This window comes from Zootoca vivipara, chromosome 3 (genome assembly GCF_963506605.1).
Source record: "Zootoca vivipara chromosome 3, rZooViv1.1, whole genome shotgun sequence".
NCBI lineage: Eukaryota > Metazoa > Chordata > Lepidosauria > Squamata > Lacertidae > Zootoca > Zootoca vivipara.
Genome location: NC_083278.1, coordinates 25,833,407 through 25,851,623, shown reverse-complemented (window position 1 = coordinate 25,851,623; position 18,217 = coordinate 25,833,407). Strand labels below are relative to the sequence as shown.

General features: G+C 43.3%; 1 protein-coding gene across 2 annotated transcripts in view; it reads right to left on the bottom strand.

Moving 5' to 3' along the window:
* Positions 1–18,217, bottom strand: part of RNF144A (ring finger protein 144A) — a 51,679-nt gene that overhangs the window by 31,498 nt on the left and 1,964 nt on the right. The window contains exon 2 of one of the 2 annotated variants that reach the window (XM_035109892.2): positions 3,744–3,812. The exons of the other annotated variant lie outside the window; for it this stretch is intronic. The gene's annotated coding sequence lies outside the window, so the exon portion shown is untranslated. The remainder of the gene's footprint in view (positions 1–3,743; positions 3,813–18,217) is intronic. 2 annotated transcript variants of the gene reach the window in all.

The following is an 18,217-nucleotide window of genomic DNA, read 5'->3' as shown; positions in this document are numbered from 1 at the left end:
ATAGATGATCCTCAGGGTCTCTTTCCAACTCTATGATTCTATGACTTGTTTCCTATTGCTGGAGTTGGCAAGTGGTGCAACACCCCACACCTCTTTTCCAAACCATATTCCCCACCCCTTTATATGCAGTTCGGGCAAATCCAGGTTTTAAAGCATCTGGCTATGCTGCAGCTACATCTCGGTTTGGCCCTAACTGGCGAATATGCAGTGCTGATGACAGGGTCACGTGGGCAAAGAACAAATCACATGGGCAGCACCTTCTCCACAGATAATAGAATCATAAGAGTTGGAATGGACCACGAGGGTCATTTTGTCCAACCCCCTCCAATGCAGGAATCTTTGGCCCAAGGCGGGACTTGAACACACAACTCTAAGATGAAGAATCTCGCGCTCTACCGACTGAGCTATCAAAAGGCTGCAGCAGCCCGACTGAATTTTCCTGTATTTAAAGAAACTCTCTACTCATAAAGAACTGGAGGTCGAGGAAAAGGGTTCCAGCCTAGCATTCACTCTGGCACGCTATTCCCCCCCTCAAAAAACACACACACATTCAAACATGCAAATCCTCTGCTGCTAGTCCAAATAACAGAGCCAGGAACAGCTTTTATCGCATGATCTGAGGCTTGTCAAAACCAGGGCGAAGTCATCAGGTGCCCCTGTGGACAAAATGTGGCTTTGCTATTAACCAGAAACTTACTGTGTTGCTATCTCTGTTTTCTTAACGTACCACCACTTTTTTCCCCATTGGAAGAAATGCTTCATTTCTTAAAGAGCTGAATTTTTACATCACTTTGCAAGTATACTTAGAAAAAGAGACACACACACACCTCCCTTCTCCCCATAACCGAGCAATGTACCACCATTTAACTATTAGTAAATATACTTTTAATATTTCGATTTTTTAAAACGCAGGTATTTTGTATTACTGAAGAAATTCAAGAAATGCATGCCTTCACCAGGAATGCTAGTAGTGCCCATTCAAGCTAATATGGATGAACACATTGATGTCTTCCTCCATCTCTCTTCTCCCACATACCTCCTGGTTCTGCCAAAGCAGGTTATGCTGAGTTCTAGCATACAGTATAAACAAAGCATCTAAAAGCAATTTTGCAGGAATCAGCTCTCACCATAAGCAATGGTGGATGCCCTCTGGTGCCATGCATTGAGAGAAAGACTACCTATCAAAAGTCACAGCCTGCCTGTCATTAAGCATTTTTTGCTTTCTGCAAGTCTTTTTTTTTAAAGGGGGTTTCTATTTATATGTCTGTCAAATCCTTGCGACTTTGATAAGGAACATGGGTTCTCTGCATGCATGGCTTGCCATCATTCCTCTGAGCCTTGAGAGAGACTACCCTGAAGCCGTTCCTTTTTGCATTTATGCCCCCTGCATATGTGATGCATTTTCAGAAAAGACAAACTCTGCTACATCACAAGTGCTGGCTGAGCTGACCTAAGCCTGGCAGAGGAGAGGAAAGCCTTTAAAATAGAGTTTGGCTTGGCACATTACAACTAAATACGGTTTTATTTGGCAACATTCATGAATATTTGGTACAAATATAAACCGTGTATTTCAATATGGAATATATTTTACGCCACTCATTCTTTTTAAAACTTTCTACGATTATTCATATATTATCTTGTAATTGTATTCTTCCTTTGGAATTAGGTGGATCCAGAGGTTAAGGATCTCAAATACAGCTTGCTTCCTCCCCAATCTCAATCTCATAACCATCCTTAGGGTTAGGGTTAGCAATAATAGGAGCTAAAAAAATATTGGAACACTTGGCAAAAATTGAAGTGAATTGTTCAGCATGAAACAGTCTTAGCAAAGAACAGGGCAGATGAATAAAAGGAAGAGCAGCCTGCACTATTTCAAAAGAGCAACTGTCTGGTAGTTAGAGAGACAGGCAATTAAAAAACAACAGCAACACCGGGTGAAAACTTTGCGTGGCAATACAACCAGGGCTAATACATGATCAAAAGTAAGGAACAAGAGGGAAGTGTTAGGCTTTATGTGCAACTGTGAACTGGAGCTGTTTGATGATTTAAATGAAATGTGAAATGGCTGGTGAAAATATTTTAGCACCAGCTGACAGTCTGCAAAGAGACATCCAAGTGCTTTGATTCTGCAAGTCTTTGAGGTATTTTGTCAAAGCCTCGTTTCAAGATAAACCTCTAACACAAACTGCAGTTAACATTAATTTTCTCTTCCGTGTGAAATCTGTCTTCCACATTGGGAGTTCTAAAATGGAGCCCCCACCTTGAAACAAAAGACGGGGGTTAAACGGGAAGAAACTGTGCAAGCAGCCTGATTTGGCTGACAGATTTTGAGTGCTAGTAGGTATTGTGCTGCCTCCCTTTTTCCATAGAGGCAATGACAGATTTATGCACGTCTAATTGATGCCCCCACAGGCATCGTGGTGACTTGGAAGTGGCCGTCACACATGATGACCAGCCTTGTGACCCCCTACACAAATCAGGGGTTGCCTGTACACACAGATGAGACAATGGAAACAATCTGCATGGAACTGCCCATTTATTTACTTATTTATTTACAAATAAGGCATTAAATGTGAGTGCATATGTATAGGGAGACGGGATGTTTCACATTTCTATATTAGATGTGTTACAACACAGGTAGAGAAAACCCGTAACAACATATAGGACAGGCATCCCCAACCTTCGGCCCTCCAGATGTTTTGGACTACAATTCCCATCATCCCTGACCACTGGTCCTGTTAGCTAGGGTTCATGGGAGTTGTAGTGCCAAAACATCTGGAGTGCCGCAGGTTGGGGGTGCCTGTTATAGGATATTGAGACAAGCAAACTTCAAGTGCTCCCACCAATGCAACAAGGGCCCCTGCTTGCAACCATGTTTTCTGAAAGCACTCCAATGCCTGCAGCTGCATGGTCGGCATGTGTGCAGGAAGCAAAACTTTCTGCTATCGCTGCTCCTCTAATCTGGAAAAGCTGCATTAGCTGAAATCTTGCTTGCCACGCATTTCTCAAGGCACCTGACACCTGCAAGGAGAAGCTGGCAATTGTAGGAATAAATCTAAGGCATTTGTTTGGGCAGGAAAGAGGGAGGGAGCACGAAGTTCTGCATGGGTGGCAATGATCCTCTGCCTTTAAGGGAGGACTGCCTGGTGTACAGCATTTCCGCAGAGGAAATTTTTCTAGGCCTGGAGAAGAAGTCATGGGAAAAAGCTTCCCCTGCTAAATTTCTAAAAGCCAAGGAGCTATTTAAAGGCATGGAATGTCTGCCAGGAAAAGGATTGGCAACTCTAGCAGAGGAGTGTCTCTCTCTCTCTCTCTCTGTGTGTGTGTGTGTAAAAACAGCGAAGATTCCTTGGTTTTAAGGAACAATTAGCAGTGCATGAAAATAACCAACAAAAATGTCAAACGACAGTGTTTGTGCAACCCAGTACATGTCGTTAAAATTAGATCAAACAAAGTAACAAAAAGGCAAGAGAGGGAACACCTAATACAGCCCCATCCCAAGACTGCAAGTCAGTCTCTTCTCCTCTATCCTCCCCTGCCCAACATCCAGGTTCTAGGTCTCTGGAATAATAATTATTATTATTATAATAAAAACCTCTGCAAACCTCAGTATCCTGCTTCTCAATGGCAATAAATAAATAAAAAATCCTAACCCAGCAAAGGGTAGCAATTATGAGCCCGTTATAAACCTGGATAAATAAAAAGCCTCAATTTTTATAAAGTGGCTGCAAATCATCACTTACAGTTATGAAACCCAGCTGGAGGGTTGCCAGATCCTGTCTGTCTAAGGCAGCCAACTTTGCGACTAGCACCTGTAAGGATGATTTTTAAAAAACAAAACACCGACAGTGTGATCTATTGCAATTTGCACATGATAATGTTCATCTCCATACAGGAGAAAAGTTTTGCCGGCTAATTCTTGCCTTTTGTGCAGCTATGAAAAGGCATAGCTGCAGGGGCAGACTGAAAAGCTGGATCTAGGTGACAGTCCTATCTTGCAGGCAGGACTCTGGGTTTTAACCCCAGGGTTTTAACCCCAGGGGCCTGTTGGAGAAAACTTGGAGGGGGCACAAAATCTCTGCCAGGAATATAAACTGCAATTATATACCTACTGGCCTGAAAGTATGGAGTTGATTTCTGAGTAGGGACTGGCAATTCGGTCAAATTCAGTTTCTCATTTTTCTAATGTTTAGTTCAGTTCTCCACATTCTCACATAAGTTGGTGATTATTGTTTTAAGTCCTAGTGAAAATTCATCAGCAAATTTATCCTACTATATAGGCTTTTTATGCTGTTTTGCATAATCTACACATTTTGTAAATCAATTTCCCCTAATTCAATGCCTTTCCAATGTTGCTTCCACTAATAAGTACATAATAAGTGTGTGTTAGTACACACTTCTTGGCTGGAGAACCGCAACAAAAAATTGAAGAAGTGTGAATTCAAACGATGCCTGAATTTCAGTTTGTGTGATGTTTTGTAATTAGGTAGGTTTGCCTTTCAATGTGAATTAAATCTAATTTGTCCCCCATCCCTACCTCTGAGTAGACACAGTTTTAAAGATCTTTATCTGTTGTATTTTATCAGCTAGGCAGTCGTTTTATTGGACTTGAGATGATAGCAACAACATCAATAAACAACAACAGCAATGTTATTATTTGTACCTATTTGTACTTGTATTGTTTGTAACTGTCTTCTCTCAACCCAGAAGCACTTGTGTGTTGCAGGTGCAAGGTTAAAATAAATGACAAAAATACCAAGCTCTATCTTTACATTACTGCTGAATGAACTTCTGCATATACCTGTATAGCTTTTCTTTCCAAACTTGGCAAACAGCTGGCGTCAACTTGCCAGCTAGCACTTTTTAAGTTGTTAGGAATTTACGGTATTTAGTTTTAGCCATTTATTTTTCTTAAAGCCATTTGAACTTCAAAAAGTACACATTGGAAGAATTTATATGAATTGAGGACTTTTGAGGCATGAGGTCCATCCACCAGCAACAAAATCCCATGTCTACTCAGAAGTAAGTCACACTTGAGTTCAAGGTGAATTCCAGGTAAACGTGTGCAGGATTCAGCCTATACCTGTGAAGGAGGGTGGCTAGATCCTGTTCTACTGCCCTTTTATAATGGTTGTCTTTAGAACTAAAACTAAGTGGGTTCCGGCGCCTTTAATCGTGATGGGAAGTTTCCCGATCACTGTACGTGTGCCTGTTGGATTTCAGACTGTTACACCGAAATTAAAAGCACAAGAACCACGCTGGAACAAAACGTGGCAGTCCTAAGAGGATCCCCATTGTTACTAAGAATAAGGAGAACCTTTACAAGAATGTAGCTAGTTACAATAAAGAATTGTATAAAGTTTATGGAATAAATTAACAAATAACTTCAAAAACAACAACAACAAAATGTAGCTAGTCCAACAGGAACAAATGGCAGGAAGCGCAACATCAACTTTCCAAGGGAGGAACTGCCTTCTGTTTCACCCTAGTCTAGTCAATATGTTTTGCCCTTGCTTCCCCCCTGCAAGAAGGGCTTAATTTGCATTGGGGGGGGAGCAATAGGTGGGAGAAATATCCCTTCTCCTGCTCACTGGTTTTCTTCCATGGGGTCCCCTCCTCCATTTTTTCCTTCCAAAATTAAAACTGCCATGGGGGAGAGGAATTGCACATTCATGTCTTCCACGCTCAGCTCCCATTCTCATCTGAAAGTAGTAGTAGCTGGGTGCGAGGGAATTCAGAAGGTGTGATAAATCTTCATAGAGGAGGTGGGCAGGCAAGCAAAGAGAGTTTAATCCTGCCGCAACCTGCCTTTGACACAGAAACATGGGCCCGTAATCTGGGCTGCAGAAGGAAGCAGCTGGGGGTGGGTAGGTGGGTTAAAGCCCTCTTTGCCCACTTCTCCGCCACCTCAATAAATGCATCAACACCTTCTGACACCACCACCCCAACTTGCAGAGGAGAAAGGGTAGCAGGGTGTTGAAGACATGAGGCTAAGGCAGAACGTGAGGTCCGTCCCCAAGATGGCACTTTTAATTTTAGCAAGAAATATGTGGTGACTCAGGCAAGTAAACTATATCCCAAGATTATTATTATTTAAAAAAAATGCAGAATCTCTTGCCAAAACCTTCTGCAGAAGGCAGAAACCCTGCTGATGACTTAATATGGTGAGAAGTTAAAAATGTGAGAGAAAGGCTTTGAACACTGGTAGTTCCCTTATCCGATTGACAGCTACCTCGGGAAAATGCAATACAAGCCAGGAAGAAAGATAGGAAGAATGAAAGTCTATTTTAGAGGCTAAGAAGGGAAATGTACCTACTGTGGAAGTTCAAAGCAGATCAGAACTGGGCACTTTGCCATGTGCAGTTATTAGCTAGCCCACCAGACTGGATGTCAAGTGAGAAAACACAGATCTTAACCCAGGCATCCCCAAACTGCGGCCCTCCAGATGTTTTGGCCTACAACTCCCATGATCCCTAGCTAAGAGGACCAGTGGTCAGGGATGATGGGAATTGTAGTCCAAAACATCTGGAGGGCCAAAGCTTGGAGGTGCCTGTCTTAACCCAACAGATCGCCACCACAAGATACCACTGTCCTAAACTTGCCCTGGCTGGTTTTAGATTTGTCAGCTTCTGAGATCAGAAACTACCTCACTTGATAGCCGCTTGTTATCACAGTAATGGCAAAACAGCAACTAAACCACCACCCTGCCGGGAAACAACAACTCCAGGACAAATGGACCCCATCATGGGGTGTCAAGCCTTTAAAATTCCTTGCCTCTTTTTTGCAAGAGTATTCCATATCAAAATCCACTTCTCTCTTCAGGCTTCTTAAGAGCTATTATTCTGGTTGTATTTGATGAGTAAAAACAGTTCCCCCTCCCTTTCAAGTCATCCATATGCCACAGGTAATTAGCTAACATAAATGGGCGAGGATATGCTCACTGGGTGACCCTGGGCAAATCACCACCTCTCAGCCTCAGAGGGGCTGCTCTGAACTATATACACACTGTATATTCCTGCGTATAAGACTACTTTTCAACCCAGGAAAATCTTCTCAAAAGTCGGGGGTCGTCTTATACGCCGGGTCGTATTTCTTATGCGGCGAGTATATCCCAAACTCTATATTTTAACTGGGAAAGTTGGGGGTCGTCTTATACGCCCAGTTGTCTTATACGCCGGAATATACGGTGCCTGGCCTTAACCTCCTCAGAGGAAGAGTGAGGTAGTTGTAGATGTCTTGTGGGCTAGTAGAAACATACCTGCAGGCCTGTCTCACTTTCCAATGCTGGGAAATCGTCAGACTGAAAGGGGGGGGGCATTACAACATGGAAGGCCTAACACTCCAATGTTCAGCAGTGCAACAAGTTCATCCTTCCTCAGCCAACAAAGATACAAGGACGTTCCAGACTAGGTAGCAGACTCACCATTCTTCCTACTATCTCTACTGAAAACTACGCAGATCCTATAGCACAGTACTATTCTGCTGCACAGCTTTCGTAAAAATCAATAAAAGGTTTGCTAGAAACCAGAGAGGGAAGCTGATGTTCTGTTGTAGCAGGATTAATCTGAGGAAACAGACCCAATGATTCCAGAGTGCACTGTTGGTGGGGAGGGAGGAACTGTGTCAAATTTAAGCCAGTTGTTTTCCTCAGTAATAAAAAATTAAAAAAAAAAATGATTCCGGGGAACAGCAGGACAGAGAAGATTAGCTGGCTATACCCATGCCGGTTTCCTTGAGCTGCTGAGGCAACAGTTGCCATGTATATTATTCTAACCTCAATTCAAGGCTTCCGATTCAAGATCTGATTTAAAGTGCTAGTGACACATACAAGTCCTAAACAGCTTGGGACCCAAATCTCTGCAACACCAGACAACTAAATCTGCTTGCAGACCCTGCCAAGATTCAGGGTGAGGGGATACACAGGGCAGCCTTCTCTGTGGGGCGGCCTCGACTCAGGCGTGTCTGTCTCCCACATGCTTAGGTTTCAGGCACCAATTGAAAACCTTTTTATTTACCTAGTCTTGTACAGTTTGCCAAATAGCACCTCCTCTCCTTATCAGCAACATACAGTGGGCCCTCGGTTTATGAATTTTCGGTTTACGAACGCCGCGGACCCATCTGGAATGGATTAATTCACTTTCCATTACTTTCAATGGGAAAGTTTGCTTCAGTTTATGAACGCTTCAGTTTATGAACAGACTTACGGAACTAATTACACCCATGCTTCGGGTTAAGTACGCTTCAGGTTGAGTACTCCGCGGACCCTTCTGGAACGGATTAATCCACTTTCCATTACTTTCAATGGGAAAGTTCGCTTCAGTTTATGAACGCTTCAGTTTATGAACAGACTTGCGGAACTAATTACACCCATGCTTCGGGTTAAGTACGCTTCAGGTTGAGTACTCCGCGGACCCTTCTGGAACGGATTAATCCACTTTCCATTACTTTCAATGGGAAAGTTCGCTTCAGTTTATGAACGCTTCAGTTTATGAACAGACTTCCGGAACCAATTGTGTTCATAAACTGAGGTACCACTGTATGTATTTCTGCTTTCGTGATTCGCTATTCATTTTTTCGTCCATGCATGCTTTTAGCTCTTCTACTAAAATTAGAGGATGAATACAGGAGAGGATCAACAACCCCTGGCGGAATGATGGGCTCTTCATGTTTCTCAATGGTCTTAAAACGACGCCCAGTTCCACCCATTGTTTTGATACAGAAAGGTCAACATACAGCAATTTTACCATATTTGGGGTTATTTTGTTTGTATGCCCTGTTCGTTGGCAAAGGTTGGCGCTTACCTATCAGGGCAAATTATTTTTTGTTTGGCTCCCCCCCCCCGCTCCCCACATGGTGCAAATATTTGCTCTCAATCATAAACAAGCATATTCAAATGAAATATTCACCCCATGAGAAGTAAATTTGTGACGATTCTTCCAATAACAGGGCAGTTACTGTAAGCAGAAATGAGCTGACTTCAACCTGCATGTGAATGACCCCCCAAAATGTTCAGCTATGGGGTGTGGCTCTAACAGTCTGGAATTCCACCTTTCTTTGTCCCGGATTAGATTTATTTCGAAATCCGCTATGTGCTGTCTACGTGGGGCTGGCCACACCGATTCCCAAAAGCCACCAGCATATGTGTAAAAGTTAGTGTGTATGCGTGGGTCAGGGAACCTGTGACCCTCATATGTTAATGTACTCCAGCTCCCATCAGCCTCAAGCAGCATGGTCAATGGTCCGAGCTGATGATGAGTTGTAGCTCATCAAAATCCGGAGGGCCTCAGATGTAGGTGCTCAAAACATACTTGAGATTTTATCAATTCACTGAAGTCAAATCACTTTTAAAAACAAACTGTGTAGAGCAGTTTGGCACTGAATCATTTGTACTGGAAAGCTTCCTGTACACACACACACACACACACACACACCAACTTTGGTCTGCATCCATCCAAGGCTGCAGAAAGCATCTGGCATTGACAGTTCAGAAATAAGTGTTCCGAGGCACATTAAAGCAGTATCCCATTCATCTCATCTTGAGCATAATGAAAACCACAAGAAGTACTCTACTAGATAAAACGAGACCACACCTGTCAAAATGCCATTTACTTCAAATTCCCCGTGTTTCAAAACACTAAGTGTTAGTGGACCAAGCAGATGATCTAGGGCCATAAAAGCTTGTTAACGCAAAATTAAAAGGGAGATACGAGAAAGAAAAACACAACAGAAGTTTCTCAGAAGTTATAAAACATGGCCACTCTGTTGTATACCCAGCTGAACTGTAAGATCTTCAGAGGGGGCATCGCTAACCATACCATCATTGGCAAACTGTTGTTTAACAATTTCTCAGATGTGGGTCTCTTCTGTGGTATTACCGACCCTCTGAAATGCTCTTCCTTGTCCAGCACAGGAGGCACCACACATAATGAGCTTCAGACTTCTTCAAATGGGAAGTCTCATCTGTTCCAACAGGATATCACTGACAGCAAGTATTAGTGCTTCGCTTATTCTCTCACAAACTATATGTATCCATCAGATTTCCATGGTTCTGTGCAAGTTGAAAGGAGATCTGTGTACCTTGCCAGGGGTGACAACCTTTGGCGCTCCAGATGTTGCTGAACTACAGCTTCCATCAGCCCCAGCAAGCATGGCCAATGGCCATGGATGATGCAAGTTGTAGTTTAGCAACATCTGGAGGCTAACAAAGGTTCTTCATGAAATCTGGGTGTCCAACCATTTGGAGAAGCCAATGTATGTACAGCTGTATACACGTAGAAAAACCCCTTTCCATGTTTGCACTGAACACAAAAAGTTTGGGAGACAGAGCTATCGGGCCTGATCCGTCCTCCTCAAATGTATCCAGCATGCATGAAAATGGGGAGAGAAATTGTATGACTGAATTGGGCTATGGATTTCAAACAGAATGAAATGAGACAAAAACTGAAATTTTACTGGAATGGATGAAGTCAATAATTATATATAGAAGTCAGATGAAGAATCAGAAGTTGTTTAGCTTCTTTACTTCTCTCTCTGAAATCTTTTTCATTTCCTTTTTCTCTATCTCTCCCTCTTTCTTTTTTCCTTCATCCCCTTTCCTTTCTCCCCCCCCCCTTAGATTATTGTTTTAGTTTGGACAAAAAAAAGCTATTTGATAATAATCTTTGTATTTTTCTTTATAAATCCTAATTTTAAAAAAATTATAAAGAAATCACCTTCAGATAACACAAAGATTCAGGATGATCAATCTCCCCACAGAATAGAAAGGCATCTTCTTGAGCATCTTAGTGTGTGGAAAGATGCAAAAGTTCCACTTTGGATGCACTGAGGAAGTGCAGGAACAGAAAGTGCAAGTCACTTTTGTACCATTTCCCAGCATCTCCAAACATCTCGAGTCCCTCTAAATAATAAACGATGCTTTCTTTTTCTATGTTGATGTGTTTGTTTCCTTTGCCTCCCGCTCCCTCCCCTACCGAATCACTGGAGGAGACGGTGACTAGTTCACACCATCCCAAGGGGATTGTTGTTCTACTCCCAGCTTGAAGAACATTCAGTTGTCAGCAGCACTGGGAGTACACAAAGTGGGCCCTTACGGCTAGGATTAGGTGCCCACGAACAAAGGTTTAGAGATCCAGGGATAAGGATCACCCTGACATCACATCTCATGGTGCCTCAGAGGGCACAGGTGCAGTCTAGTAGCAGCTCCCAGGAGCCACAGTTCTCTCCAGACGGGAAGAAGCTTGTTGGTGGTACTTCACCTCTGCTTCTTCCAAGGCAGCTACAAGTGCTTCTCGGGTGGGGAGTTCCATGGCTTTGTTGGGAGGCTGGCATCTCAGATGGGCTACAAATAACTTCCTGCCTCTGTCCAGCCCAGGGAAAGCCTTTAATGGTAGAGAAAGCACATGCCAGGACACCTGCACATCACTTGCAAGCTGCTGTACACAGTTTGCCCAAGACCCCCTTGCTGTGTGGTACCCAATTCAATGTTCATCTGTGCTGCCTGTTTATCCAAGGTCAAGTATGGCTCTGGAAATACTTAGTTCTCAGTGTGTGTGTGTGTGTGGTATGTGTTAGGAACCAGCTCTGTATCAGAGCTAAGCCACAACCAGCTATCAGAGGGAAATCAGGAGATGGGAACCAGAGGTCAGTAATTGGGTCATGGAGTGAGAAAGTGGTCAGCTGGGGGGTGTTTTTTAGTGGGGCGAGGGAGACACTTAACCCAGGAGTCAAAGCCAGGAATCCGAACCTACAAGCAATCAAAAATGTGCTAGAGCAGTGCAACCACAGCTGTGGGAAGATACTCCAAGCAAGCCACAGTTTGAGTTGCTCCCGACACAGAGAACCAGATTGAGTCTAACCCATAGACATATGTGACAGCCAGGAGCTAAGTAGCTGAGACAGAAGTATTTTCTAAAAGTTGGATATCTAGCTGGAGTCACAACTATCTCCAGGCTGATACATACATACATACATACATACATACATACATACATACATACATACATACATACATACATGCATGCATGCTCTTCCCTACTTCATGACTGTCAGACTACATAATGGACCATCACCACAGGCAGCAAAGAGTTGCCATCACCAACAGAGGGCTTTTTAGTAGCTGACACATTTAACAGTCAATCAAATAAGAGCTGACAGAAAGATCAAGGATGCATGTGAATCATGCGTGAAACAGGCCTCAGATGAGAATTTTGCACCTCAGGTTCAAAGAATTCCCGCATGAGAGGCGGTAGCAAAGCTATCTAGAAATTGCAGCAGAATTTAAAGGATATTATTTTGAGTGCAGTTTTCTGTTGAAAACTCCAAACCTCCAAAAGCTACCCTTTCAAAATATTAGCTAAATGTCTACCTGGGCTGGAGTTCCTATTTCTCAAAAGTCTGGACCCCAAAAGACCCAGTGTTCTGCTTTTAGTGTACTGGAGCTTGGAAATATCCTGCTAATATGCTGCTTTATTTCTTCTTCTTTCACATACTTCTGGAGAAGACAGCAAGAATGGATTACATGGGCAGCTCCTGAATGAGACATTATCTAGAGGCTTTCGAGGGAGCAACTGAGCCCTTTATGGTTACAATTGTTTTTGAAATGTCTGGAACATAATGCGCCAAAAGACCTAAATAGATAAAAAGAACCCTGACTGCTGCTTCTTTTTACCTCCCTATAAAAATCTAGGAATGATACTGTACTGTAGGTTCTAGTAAACAGATAGAATTTTCAAACCAGTTAATTTCGGAAAATCCAATAATAATTGGTGGCACTTGAGCATTTTCCCCCAAAGTACTGCAAAGCAAAAATGCCAAATACCTTCCATAAAAAGCACAATTTAGAGCAGCATTTCTGAAACACTACTCAGGTGTTCTCAGAGGCATAGGTCAGTCTTTTTATGGAACCAAATTATTCTGGTGAAGCTGGCCTCTGCATTTAACGGGCAGTCCAGAAGTATGAGTAGCCAAAACAAAGATGGGTGTATGTTCTATATTACACAGGATGGCAAGTGACGGCATCGAAGGACAACTCAGTTAGGCTGAAACAACTTCCCACCTTCCTTAAATTTAAGGATGGGGGCACAGGCCCCTGGTGCTGAGTGGAACTCTGAACAAACAGCCTCATTCTGTCAGCCTGCCCAAGCAACACCAACAGACACCAACAGCAAGAAGTCATCCTCTGTACCAGCTGGGGAAAGGTGTCAGACGATGGTCCTTTAAAACATTTCCCTAAAATATTTGGAGGGATAGCCACACGCTTGATATCATCCGCTGACACCTCTGCTGTTGGAGTTACCCTGGACAGAAACATGTGGCCAAGCATTCTCAAAACAATTAACTTCCAGGAATTTTTAAGAATGGATCTCCTTAGTTCAAAAGCTTACAAATTTAGTGCCAAGCAACCTAGAAAATCTAAGATTATTTCGTTTTCACTCGCTACTGTTGTTGTGATTCCTTCCCTTAGCTTACTCATTAAATTGCCTTTCACTATCCATTCCGCTGCCATCTGACCCCCACTGTTTCTTCCACCCATGTATAAATGCGCCTCTTAAGATAACCCTTTCCCCCATCTTATGAAGTAGACTCCAGTCCATGCAAGCTAATGCCACGGTAAACTTGCTATTTGTTAAAATGTCGCATAGATTCTTTGCTTTCTTTAAACCGTTCCTGAACCGTGCGAGAATCCACCCTCTCCCCCCAAGTCTTCTAAATTTCCCCAAGAGCTAATGAAGAGAAATGTTGAAACCTTTTTGGAAGTCCAATGGGTGACTTCCTCCATGTTTGCTGACAGTGTCAAAGAATTCTGAAAAATTGGTGAGGCAGGAGTACCAGCAGCCTTTTCTATAAAGCCATGCCCATGCTGTGCTTTATGCTAGCTGCTTATCTGCATGGTGGGTGGTGTTGAAGGTAGAGATAATGTGGTCCCTAAAACAGAAGAAAGTAACTACTGCTCAGCAGATGCCTACTTGAGTGTTGGGAAGGCCTTTCCAACCAGTGTTCAACATCAGGCAGGTGCCAGGTGCTTTTTGCACCTGGCTATCGGCCACTTGTGACCAAGTGAAGATTCCTGGTTGCCAAGATGGCGCCTGACATCTCCATCATTTGGAGGTGCCTGCCTGGGGATCATTGGATCTTGACTGTTTCCACACACTAATTTCACATCCTGCAGAATTCTATCAGTTATATTTTATCTGCACAATCAGAACGAATTTCAGGAACCAAACTTGGCTTTTGCTGTGCAGTGAATGACGATATAGTTAATTGTTGTAGCTCGTCTCCACTTACCCCACCCCACTGCCCTGCTCACAGTTGTGAAGACTATTCTTATGTTATGAATGGTCCATGTCACCATTAAGAAAAAAGAGGTAGGAATAGGCCAATATCTATGTGGACTGTCGCTGGATCAAGTGACTTTTACTCTCAAAGTTCTTAACCAAGTTCTCAAGGTTGGCTTCTGCACTAGCCCGATGTTTAACTGATATAATCAATCAGAGTCAGTCCATCATTTGGAAAATAAGACTTTAGAGCTATCTTGCCCCCAAATGGCAAATGGACATTCTGTTTTGACGACTGCAACCCTGGTTTAAGGAGCCATTTAGCGCCTAGCTCATATACCTGAGTTTCTAACACTGTTCCCAACCCCCTCAAAATAGCCAGTTTCTCCCTTGTGATTCAGAAGTACAGTGTGCAGTTGAGGGCTGCTGATGAAATGGACACTATACCTAAGGGTACAATTAACCAAACACTGGCGCCCCATTAAAAGAAATAAAAAAGACACTGAGATCACACCAGCATAAGTGATTAGCGAGTGAGCAGTACAATTAATTCTATTCCCACCCCTACCCCCCAGCTAAGGTTGCCAAATGTTTCCTGATAGGACTTCTGGGTCTTTAATACCTAGTGTATATTCCTGCGTATAAGACTACTTTTTAACCCAGGGAAATCTTCTCAAAAGTTGGGGGTCGTCTTATACGCTGGGTCGTATTTCTTATACAGCGAGTATATCCCAAACTATATTTTAACTGGAAAAGTTGGGGGTCGTCTTATATGCCCAGTCGTCTTATATGCCGGAATATACGGTACCTGGCGTGCAGAAATGTAGCAGGTGCAGCTTTAGCCATCCATTCATCTTCATGGCAGGAGAAGCTTCATCTGCTATATTTCTGCCTGTCAGACAGCTGTTAAAAGGCAAAGGAACCGGCCAGAGCAAAAGAAAAAGAAGAGAAAGTTGGTAGCCTTTATTTTTAATCAGCTTACACTGCCTTCTCTCTCTCATATAAAAGAGCTGTTTCAACCCCTGTGCTGAAAGGTATAGCTATTCCACCGTTGTGCTGAGAAGCTGCAGATAATTTTGCACAAAAGGCCACAAGCAAGTTCCTTCTTTTGCAGATTTAACTTCATGGTGCTGTAAATATTTACAGCAATGTTCCTTCCATCTCACCCAACTCCCCCCACCTTCTGTTTCTGGGGAAACCCAGCCAGATGGGTGGGGTATAAATAATAATAATAATTTTGTTGTTGTTGTTTGTTGTTATTTCCCCTCTTATAGATAATAAGGAAACCCTCAGTAGATACTCACATTTAAACTGACAAGCAAAAAAGCTAAGAGGATGGAGAGATCTCTTGAAGAGAAACTATAGGATCCTCATTACTCCCCATAAAGGCTTGGTGTGCTGCTACAGATAAGAAATGGCTGGGAAGCAAAAGAGAACAAGAATTCTGAAGGATGTGAAGAGGTCAAAAGTCAGCGAGGGAGGCTCATATAATTAGACCGGAAGATCTCCTGGAATAAAATAAGATTCCTATGATGTAACTAGATTTGAAATAGCCTGGGGTGAATCATGACATTAATGAAATCTGCCCCAAAATATAAGCCAAGATGGAAAGGACGCAGAGAACTCCATCAAATTATGGAAAATGCAGGCAAAACAGCAACAACTAAGAAGTTTTCATGCTGTCAGTGTTTAGCTAGCAAAGGATGGACTCCCTCATGATAAGCCACCCAGTTAATTCATCCGTTACAGATACTCAAAAATTAAAATTCCAGATTTCATCCCCAACTGCAGGTGGCTTCAACTTTGCAGATTTTAAAATCTACAGGCTTAAGAAAACACACAACCAGTTTTAAATTTAGGCCTTTACTTTAGGAGCTAAAATTAAATAGCTGTTTTGGAATGCATAGCTTTTTTAGCTTCTGGAATTCATGCTGCTGTTCCATTTATTTTTAACTGGTCTATGATTCGGGTAATTTTGCGCTGCTAGCATTTAAAATGGTCTAGTTTGGCTTTAAATGGTACTGTATTGTGTTTTTATGATAGGTAAGCCACCTTGTAAGGACTATGCCCATAAAGGCAGCCGATAAATAAGTTTATAAGTAAATAAGTACAGCCCAGACACGATGCAACACATGCACATATATTCCTAAATTTTGATTTACGCAGGGAAGGAACCTGTGTCGCCTGAAAGCTTGCATACAGCAATTCTGAACGACGACTTGGCCAAGCAATACTTATTGCCTTTCTTTCTCCGTGTTCTATTTCTTACACTTCGATCTCCCTCTTCGCCTCTTTACGGGAAGCAAGGTTATGGATAAATGCCCGGCGCTGCTGCGTTGACAGCATACTTGAGGGTACCATTCCTCCTCCCTGCCCCCATCTATCTACTTTATGTTTCCCTGCAGCAAATGATGAGTATCCTGAGTCAATTTGTGTGGGTTTCTTGCCAGAAGCTTCAGCAAGGCTCGCTTTAAAAAACATACCAAGAATAGCATATGAGCCTCTCCAGGCAAGCAGAGTTGGAGGGAGTGGAATATTCGCCAGGCCAGCCTATGGATGAGATGGCCGGAGCTCCTTTAGAGAACACGTCAGGGGGCCTCTGTGCAGTTCTGTGGTCTCGAGGTGGTAGGATGCAACATACCAGTTCCTCCTACACTTGGTATTTGCACAATTCTGCTGCTTCTTCTGAGGCTAATTTTAGGCACACGCCACCTTTCAGCCATTTTAGCAGATCTGAACTTCCAAGAGCAAGGCATCTGCCAGTAGCAACACGAGAGAGAGAGAGAGAGAGAGAGAGAGAGAGAGAGAGAGAGAGAGAGAGACTTGACATTCACGTAACTCTGGCTCCTCCAGCGGACAGAGGGAATGGGGAAAAGGGGCTTGCACTCTAAGCCTCAACACTTCCACACTTGCATTTTGAAAAACCCACTTGTGAAGTGCCCAAAGAATGTATTGCAAAAGAATTGTTGTTGTTGTTTGTTGTATCAGGATGTTTGCTAAACATGTGAACAGGAGGTACAAAGCGTTCCCAGATTGTGAACCAGGTACTCCATAAACCAGAATGCCCCCTTATGTTGTCCATTAATTGGTCCAGGCAAGCTCCGCCATCTGGTTCCTTATGATCACAAGGAAGTGGTTCACACATGCGAGCCGGCCACTTTCTCTTCCCCACCCATCTCTCAAGCGGCCTCACCCAAGGCTTCCCTGGTTATAAGGGTTGCACAGACAACAGATCCACAGTGGCTTCAGGCAGCAATAGCCAGCAGCAATGCCAATGCTTTTCTAGCCGGAGCGATTGGGGGTTTCACACACAAGATCCCCATAACAAGAAGCGGCAAGCATGGGTTCAGGAAAGGGGTGGAAGCCAGGGTGTGTAAACCAGTGCTTCCCAAACTTGGCTGTCTCCAGCTGCTTTTGGACTACCACTCCCATCATCCCTAGGTAGCAGGACCACTGGTCAGGGATAATGGGAAGTGTAGCCCAAAAGCAGCTGGAGAGCCAAGTTTGGGGAACCCTGCTCTAATGGAAGCCTCCACTGGATCAAATGGCTTTCGAACAGGGGATGGACGTGGCTGGATAGCACTCTTGCATCACAAAGCAGAACCCATAAGTGTGAGATGGATGAAATGACAACAGGTGCAGCTGCTCCCAACAATGTATTCTGAAGAGGCAGTTCATCTGAAAATGTCCACAGGTATAAGTCAATTACCCAACAGCAGGGATGGGGAACCTACCGCCTTCCAGATGCTGTTGGAATCCAACTCCCATCAGCCCCAGGCAGAATGGCCAATGCTCTCAAATGATGGGAGTTAGGAGTCCTTAAAAAAAAACCATCTGGGGGTTCAACAACCACAGGTTCCCCATCACAGCCTTACAGCCTTGACGTTCCCGAGGGACATAATATTATCCAGTCTCAACAAATCAGAGAACCAGCAAAGGGGAAT